This window comes from Gopherus flavomarginatus, unplaced genomic scaffold (genome assembly GCF_025201925.1).
Source record: "Gopherus flavomarginatus isolate rGopFla2 unplaced genomic scaffold, rGopFla2.mat.asm mat_scaffold_60_arrow_ctg1, whole genome shotgun sequence".
Taxonomy (NCBI): Eukaryota; Metazoa; Chordata; order Testudines; family Testudinidae; genus Gopherus; species Gopherus flavomarginatus.
Window position 1 is genome coordinate 459,627 of NW_026115128.1, and position 9,244 is coordinate 468,870.

Below are 9,244 nucleotides of genomic sequence, written 5' to 3' on the forward strand. Positions count from 1 at the left end.
ACCTTAACCCCTGAGTTCCTTCAATGTGTCCCCCTCGGGGGTCCAGCTCCGATCACCAGATACTCGGGGTATGTCTATACCACCTGCCGAATCGGTGGGCAGCGATCGATCCAGCGGCGGTTGATATATCGCGTCTAGTGTAGATGCAATACATTGAGTGCTCTCCCCTCGACTGCTGTACTCCAGCTCGGTGAGAGGCGCAGGCAGAGTCTACGGGGAGCTGCAGCAGTCAACTCACCGAGACTGTGACATTATAATTGTTAGGCCTGAATAAAGATATAGCAGACAAAACCAGGTATGCCAACCTGACCAAAGTCAGGCTAACAGAGGTTTGTGGGTAATCCCTGAGTGGAAAACACTGAGAAGCGGCAGCATGTCTCACAAGCGCTGGGAAAAAGTGAGATAAGAGAGAAGCTGCATTCCTGGCATAGTACCAGATGTGCTGTGTTCGGGCAGCTCCTTCGAAGAACTGATAAGAGTCCTAGTTTCCCAGCCTCCTTGTTTTCACTCCCTGGTTTTGTTCTTTGTTTGTTTTTAACTCCCCTACATTTCTAACTTTAGGCATGCATGTATACTAAAGGTGTCTAGTTTCTAGTAGTTAGAAGAAGGGGGTGGGTTGCTCCAGTGAATAATTTATGACGCGACGGAACTGTCTATATAGGCTTATACTAAGATGTAAAGAGCAGGCTGGTTCTCTCTGGAGACGAGCTGCTCTCTATTGATGCGTGCACTTGTCAATAAAGAGCTTTTGATCGGACCTTGCTGGTGTTGCCTGTCTCTCTCGCGGTCAGACAACGAACTTTGCCGTCTGGGTTAGAGTCCCTGACATCTTTGGCGACTCCGCCGGGATCCGTCTGACTCTCCGGCGGGGGATCGGACCCTGAGGCAACGCAGCGCGCATCCTCCAGTTTAGAGGAGCCTTGCCTGGTGATCTGATCTCTGCGTTGGCGATAAGGCGTGTTCTGTGAACCAGCTGAAACTCTTGGAAATCCAGCAACGTCCACCTACCCATTGAGTAGGGTCCAGGTTGTCGGGGTTAGGGTCCCTGACTACTTATGTCTGGGTTAGAGTCCCAGTCCAGGTCTGGGTTAGAGTCCCAGTCCAGGTTTGCACAGGATCCAAGTTGTCTGGGTTAGAGTCCCAGCCTGGGTTTGAGTCTCAGTCCAGGTGTTCAAGTCCCTGGAGAGGTAAGCGAGCGCTCGACGCGGGGAGGTGGGGGTTAGAGTCCCTTTACCTCGACCCGGGGAGGAGGGGTTAGAGTCCCTTCATGAAGAGGGGTTAGAGTCCCTTCATTAAAATGAGACAAGTTGGCAGTAAGTGCCCGGGGGATGCCCCGTTGTCTCTGATACTTAGAGATTGGAAAGAGATTTCTGAGACAGCTGATCTAGTTAAATTTAAGATGAGAAATCTGTGTTGGATCCAATGGCCATCATTTACCTTTCATTTGTCCCCAACTAGAGACTGGCCGGTGGGTGAAACCTTTTCCACAGATAGGAGGAACTCCTTAAGGGATATTTTGGTTGATCTTAGGCCGAGACAAATGGATTACTTGTTTGTATGGTATAATTATAAACCCATGGAGGGATGGGTAGCTTTTGAAGCTGTTTGTATGGAGAGCTCTTGTAAAAAAATCACCCACCATATGCACCAGAGCCGCACCGGGAGGAGGACAATTTTGTTCCTGTTCTTCCCCGTCTGATGGAGTGCAAGGATTCAAAAGCAGGTTAGGGACAGTTCAGGGACAGAGGAGAATCAAGGGGGAGCTCAGAGTGATGTTCCCTCATCTTCAGAGGAATCAGGCAGCCTCACCCCCTCTGTGCAGCCTCCAGCCAGCCTTTTGCAAACTTGGTCAGGGACTGCTTTTCAAACACCCCCAATATTACAGCAGCCATTGTCCTTGCCCTTGTGGACCCCCACTAGGTTACTTAACTCCATGAGAGAGAATGTTTCTGAGACACCTCTGATATTACAAACCTCATTGAGAACTTATCTGGTTCTACTGGTTGCTGGGGAACATGAAATGGTTTTACCCATACCCTGTTTGCAACTTCAAATTTGTTTAACTGGCAGTGCACTATGCCTCACTTATGAGACAATCCTGAGGCAGTGGAAAGAATGTTCTGCACAATCTTTTTCACTCATGTGCCCACTTGGGCAAATGTAAATCAGTTATTAGATACTCTCATGACAGAAGATGAAAGACAAAAAGTAAAAGAAAAATCTGCAGCTCATTTGAATGCACCTTGGCTAATTACTGACCCTAACTGGAATCCCAATAATCCAGCTCAAAAGACAAGTGATGTGGGAGCGTTCCCAACACTCTCCGTTGTTGTTTTATTATTTTATTAATGAAGCTTTAAAATTCAGTTATATGGTGTGTTTTCTTTATCTTCCCCCAACGATCCTGTACTGTCAGCCTGATCATCTGACATGAGGGATAGATTGGTAACAGAAATTTGTCACAGTTTGGTGAGCAATTAAGAAGGGGGGAGCCCTGCAGAATTTACACCATCTATTTGTTTTACCCTTGTTATTTTGTGTTTGCTTTGCTTGGTACTGTTGGTGTTATATGCTGAGAACTGCACGAGTAAAAGTGAGTCCTAATAGGATAAGGAAACACTATCTGGTTCTGGTTCTGTTCTATTTAACCCGTTACTGTTGTTGTTTTTTTTCTCTGTTCATTTGGGTGTTAGGAGTGTGGGTGGAACTGAACCTCTTGTTCGTAATTCCTCGGAGTGGAAGCCATGTGTGCGAGACAGCTCTGAGGTTAAATTGAGATCCTTCTGTCCTGTCCCCTGTAGCGGTCAGTGTATAGAAGTGGGAAAGTCTGGCTTAGACTGTAATTCCCTCTGCTCTCTGTGTAATTCTCTTTTCTGTTTAAGTGTCAAACAGATGAATGAGTCTCTGGGTAAACCCTCTAAGAGTAGTCCTTCAAATTATATGTTAAGTAAATGGCCTTTGCCCAATGGGCCATGTGTCTTCGTCTAGGTGGCAAGCCTCATGAAGGAGGACTCGGGTAGTCTTGTGAGTAAGAATGTTTAAGGGAAGAGACCAGGAGGGGTGGGGGGCTAGTTGAGAAGCCCACCCTCCTAGCTAAACTGCTAGTGGAAGAAGTTGGTGCCTATGGAAGGGACGGTTCAGTGAGAAAAGCAGGATCGGGCCCAGGCGGGCAGGCAACAGACAGAGAGATTGGAAAACAGGTTGGAAAACTTTAAGGGTGTAGTAGAAGGAAGGAGTAAGTAAGTGTAAGCATGGGGATTTCAAATACCCAGAGCTTACTTGGAATGGTGATTTGAGTTGATAAAAGTGGCTGTTGGGAGACAAGCAAGTGATTTAAGGGAGAGTGAGAAGTTAACTCTGTAGTTGCTGGAGGAAACAGCAGTTGAACTTTGTAAAAATGCTAAAGAGGAAAGTTCTTGGTGTCTTTGAAATGTTTGTAAATAAATTGAGGCAAAGAAATTGTTAATTGCAATCATTTAGAATTCAGTTAAATTAGCTGAAGAATGTATATAGTGCTATGTAATTGAAATTTTATTAGGCTGTAAGGGCACTATAAGTAGTGATGTTTTCTTTCAGTGTTTGAAAGCAAGAGTTAAAAGTAAAAAGCAAGCCAGAAAGCATCTGTATTCATGCAAATTATCTAACTGATAAGGTAGGAGCCACTGAAACCTGGGCTGCCTATGAAACACATAAAATATGGGATAATTCCTCTGTTTTTCCTGAAATCAACAAGGGTATTTGTCTATTTTAAGCAATGATTGTCTGCCCAGAAGGGGTAGACCTCTGTTTTTTTGTCTTTCAGATAATCAGAGAAAACTGATGCCAGCTAAACAGCATTCAACGTACCATGCATTTACTGGCACAATAGAAATTATGTTTTGTGTTCTATGTTCTGTCTTGTGGTGTTTGTCTTGTGGCTGGAATTTTTGTGTTTAATATTTTTATAAAATAATCTAGTTTAAAATCAAACAAAAAGGTTAAATTAAAATGCAGATACTTGTTTTGTTCAACTTGGAATACAAAGTGTTTAGATAAATCAGGAGAATGTGATATACTAAAGTCTAATGCATTTCCTTAAGTAAGGAAAAGAAACTTTATTGGTCAAATTGTTAATTGCAAAAATTGTTGTTAAAATTTGCATACCAACAGTCTTTGAAAGCAAGGACATGAAAAGTTAACCCACTCCCCATATTGTACATGGGATCTTTCTGGCTACCTCAGATTTCTAGCCAGAGGGCTGGGGATGGTGGAAGGCTATTGGACTAGAGGTTGTATTGAGTGAACTCCTCAAAGTGGGTGTGCTTGTCCTGGCTTGTTGCTCGAAAGCTCTGTAATAAGGTTATTTTAGTAAAAGAGTGTGTGTGGCATATATTAAATAATAAGACTAATGTACTGTATAATGACAATGTGTAGGTGTTCATTGTTGGGAAAAAGGTGTATGAGTAAAAAGTGAAAGTTTCCTTTGCAGGTTAAAAGAAGCCAAGAAGGGAAGAAGCACAAAGAACAGAATGAATTAACTGAAAAAATAAAATAAAATAAAATAGCAAGCTCAGGCTATAGATAAGACACTGACTCCATTCAAGGACACTGCTCACAGTTAAGACTTGGTTAACAACCAGGAAAAGGAGGGCTTGAATTTGCCCATGCAGCTATGAGATCTGAAAAACACTGCCAGGCACTAATGAAATGTGTTAAGTTTTTTTTCTCACAGGTAAGGAAGCGCTACCCAAAGACCCTAGCAGCCCTGCCACTCCTTGGAACCAGGAGACGGGATTGATGTAAAGGTCCACCAACGAAAGACTGCCTTGGCTCCATGCTGGAAAGGCCCTTAAGTCCTGATGACTACCAACACCGCTGTGAAGTACCAAAGACTGACTGCTTGGACCCAAGATTCTCACTGCAAAAAGACCCCTCCACATTGGGAGAATTCTCCTACTGATGATTAGCCTATTTCACCTTCTAGCTCCACTGTGCCTTCTGGACAGTAGGGAAAAAGTACAAGGTGAAGTGCTAGTAGCCTCTCCCTTATCCACTGACAGATCTACTGTGCCTTTGAATTTTTCTAGAAAAAGCAAAACCATTACAGGGTGATGTGCTAGTAACCTCTCCCCTATAGGATGCTGCACCAAGACTGTTTTGGGAAAGAAGAAGGAACACTCACTCCACTGAAATTGCTAAAGTCCAGGAATTCCTGACTAGAAAGGACATTAAGAACTGACCCCGGTGAAGAAACAAAGAATTGTACACTGGCAGAAAAAATTTGAGGGACCCATGCTTGGGAATGTGGTATTGATTGGATTTTGGGGTTTATTCTACAGGCTGTGCCCTGTGTTGTGGATAAATTCTTCAGCATGTATTGCTCTCTCTAATTGGATTTTAAATAACAAGTACCCGAAGAGTTTGTTCTGCCACTGGAAATTTTACCTGTATTGAAACCATTCCAGTGACTAATAATGTAACCCCCTCCTATGCTATTAATGTCAATGCCTTTTAAAAGTACCTGAAAATAGTTAAATAACAAATGTAATATAGTACTACACCAAGGAAAGATGGTATTAAATTTCACTGAGGCTGGGAAGGCATTGCAGTGGGATCTAGTATGTTTGGAGATTCAGAATTTCCTGAATGACCATCTGATGGCCATTTGGAGTGATCTTGAGTACCAGACTTGGCCCACTGCCCTTACAGACACATCAGGAGTACCATCTGATCTGTGGTCATGGAGATATACTAAAGACTTTCTGGGTGGAAGTGTAAACATTTACAGTGCTCCTTCCAAGCATTTGGACTGGGGGGTGTGGGCTTCCACATACCGAATCCTGACGGGTCCATGGGGAGGATGCACATGGGACTGGATTATTCACCGAAACATCTGGGAAATTAGACCACTTGGTATACCTAACTGATTTATAGTCAGTGCCCCAATCCCTTAGTTGTCAGACAAACAGGATTCCACTCTTTTGTCCGTGCAGTCATTCCTGGATTGTGGGTGGCTAAGCTCAAGAGAGCAGTTGTTAATATTTCTGCAGAGCTTGAAAAAACCAGCTAATGCATTAATAGACGCTTTCCAAAAGTTGCAACGAAAGACTGATGAAGTAGCAGAAGTAACTTTGCAAAATAGACGTGTGCTAAATGCCATGAATGCTGAATTAGAGAAGGGCTTGTGCTCGCATTGGGGAAAAATGTTGCTTTGCTGTTAATCACTCTGGCTTAATTGACAAAGATTTACAAGCTATTAAGAATGTTGCTGTTGTTTTCCATGCTATATCTCTTGATCACACTTTTAGTTTTAAGGACCTCCACTCAGACCTTGGGTCATGGTTTACTAGCCTCCCCCGTACAATTGTTAAATGGATATGTGTCCCAAGAGTCCCATTATGGTCCTCTAGGGACAAAGGGGGGACTGTTAGGCCTGAATAAAGATATAGCAGACAAAACCAGGTATGCCAACCTGACCAAAGTCAGGCTAACAGAGGTTTGTGGGTAATCCCTGAGTGGAAAACACTGAGAAGCAGCAGCATGTCTCACAAGCGCTGGGAAAAAGTGAGATAAGAGAGAAGCTGCATTCCTGGCATAGTACCAGATGTGCTGTGTTCGGGCAGCTCCTTCGAAGAACTGATAAGAGTCCTAGTTTCCCAGCCTCCTTGTTTTCGCTCCCTGGTTTTGTTCTTTGTTTGTTTTTAACTCCCCTACATTTCTAACTTTAGGCATGCATGTATACTAAAGGTGTCTAGTTTCTAGTTGTTAGAAGAAGGGGGTGGGTTGCTCCAGTGAATAATTTATGACGCGACGGAACTGTCTACATAGGCTTATACTAAGATGTAAAGAGCAGGCTGGTTCTCTCTGGAGACGAGCTGCTCTCTATTGATGCGTGCACTTGTCAATAAAGAGCTTTTGATCGGACCTTGCTGGTGTTGCCTGTCTCTCTCGCGGTCAGACAACGAACTTTGCCGTCTGGGTTAGAGTCCCTGACATAAGTATAATCTAATATCTCATTGAAAGGTGACAGGGCCAGAAAGAGTTAATTAACTCACCTCACCGACTGACCTGACCCGTGGGTGAACCTTAAAAACTGGTTAACAAGATATGTAAATGAACAGAGCTTTGAAATGCAAGTCTGCAGTGTTAGAGGTAGAAGGGGAGGTGTTTGCTCAGGTCTTGTGATGTCAGCAAAGAAGTCTTGTCTATTGCTCTAGTTTTAATTCAAAGAGCAAAAAAAGAATATTAACATTTATGATGATACTTGAGTGAAATAGTATTAATGTCTGTGTCTCTTTGAAGGTTGTGGTAATCTGTATCTGAACTGTTTGATGGATGTACTAATTGCCAGGATGTTTGGAAGAAGAGTTAAGCCTATTGTTTTCTCAGGCTGAAAGGCTGCTGGAAATGTTTAAGAACCTGGGACACGATCCTTCTTCATCTCAGATCTGCTTTGGGTTTCAAGAGGGGGAAACCTTAAGCCACAAGGATTGAGATCCCCAGTCATTGACTGGAGCCACCCTGAATATGGACATTGGATTATAACCTATGGACTATTTCTAAAAGGACTTTTGGCAACTACAAGCTCATGTCTACTTTGTATCTGAACCTCAAAAATTGAATTCAAGTCTATAGGTCTATTAATCTTTTAACCAACACTCTCTCTCTCTCTTTTCTTTTCTAATAAATTTTAGCTTAGTTAATAAGAATTGGCTATAGCATGTATTTTAGGTAAAATCTAAGTTATAATTGAACCTGGTTATGTGGTTGATCCTTTGGGATCGGAAGAATCTTTTCTTTTATATGATGAAGTAAGATTTTCAGGAATCATCATCATATCCAGCAGGTGTGTCTGGACGGAGGCCTGAGGCTGGGTACTTTAAGGGAACTGCGTGGTTTAAACTTCTAAGTAACCAGTGAGGTACTACAGAAGCTGTTTTGTGCTGGCTTGGTAAATCTAAGTATTGAAATAACCAGCAGCGTTTGGGATTTGTCTGCCCTGTTTTGTTTGCAATTCACTCTGATTGAGTGAGCTGAGCTGGCTCCCACGGGCAGCACCGTCACACCTACAGCCAGGCTGCAGAGGTCCGGGGGATCTTAGGGGCCTTGGGGTGCACAGATACCTATGTCCAGGCCATAGCGGTCCCTGGGGGGCATAGAGAGTTTGGGGGGGACAGAGATACCAATCTCCATGCTCTAGGGGTCCCATGGGGGCTTAGAGGGTTCGTGGGGGGCACATATTCCTACATCCAGGCTGTAGGGTTACCAGGGGGGCTTAGGAGGTTAGTGGGGGGCAAAGATACCTACGTCCAGGCTGGAGGCATCCTGGGAGTCTTAGGGGATTTGTGGGGGCCAAAGACACCTTTGATGTCCAGGCTGTAGGGGTACCAGTGGGTTTTAGGGGTTCGAGTGGGCACAGATACGTATGTCCAGGCTGTATCGTTCCCAGGGGGGGTTAGAGGTTTCGTGAGGGGCACAGATATCTACGTCCAGATTGCAGATGTCCCGGGAGGGGGGGGTTAGAGAGGTTGTGGGAGTGCAAATACCTATGTCCAGGCTGTAGGGGTTCCTGGGGGCTTAGAGGGTTTCTGAGGGGCACATATACCTACGTGCACACTGGAGTGTCGCAAGGGGCTTATGGAGTCTATATGGGGTACAGATACCAATGTTCTGGCTGTATAGGTCCCTCGGGGGCTTAGGGGGTTTGTGGGGGGCACAGATACCTAAGTTCAGGCTGGAGGGATCTCTGAGTGTCTTAGGTGTTTGGTGGGAGGCACAGATACCTACGTCCAGGCTGCAGGGGTCTCGGAGGGGCTTAGGGTCTGTCACGGAGTGTTTGGGAGTCCGGTCCTGCACCCCTCTTCCTGGGACTCACAGTGACTCTCAGCCAGCCAGTAAAACAGAAGGTTTATTGGACAACAGGAGCGAAGGATACAGCAGAGCTTGGAGGCACAAGCAGGACCCCACAATCAAGTCCTTCTAGGGGTTCAGGAAACTTAGTTCCCAGTTTGGGAATCCCTGAATTCCAACCACCCAGACCAAAACCGAAACTGAACTAACCCAACTCCCTCCAGCTGGCCATTTGCTGTGTCCAGCTTCCCGGGCAAAGGTGCTGACCCCTCCCCGCGCCTAGCTCAGGTTACAGGCTGAGCACGTGTCCGGTCCTAAAGTCACCCCCTGCTCTCCCATCCCCCACACTGACAGTCCCTACTCCATCACAGTAATGCCCAGAGCATTTCCCGCATGGAGCCACAGTGACACCGTG

The 9,244-nt window shown here is 44.9% G+C and overlaps 1 long non-coding RNA gene across 1 annotated transcript; it reads left to right on the forward strand.

The window, feature by feature from the left end:
* The first annotated feature begins 265 nt into the window (after positions 1–265).
* Positions 266–6,903, forward strand: LOC127042569 (uncharacterized). The gene is made up of 2 exons (XR_007771974.1): positions 266–580; positions 6,727–6,903. It is a non-coding gene; the product is annotated as an uncharacterized LOC127042569 (long non-coding RNA).
* Positions 6,904–9,244: the final 2,341 nt, after the last annotated feature.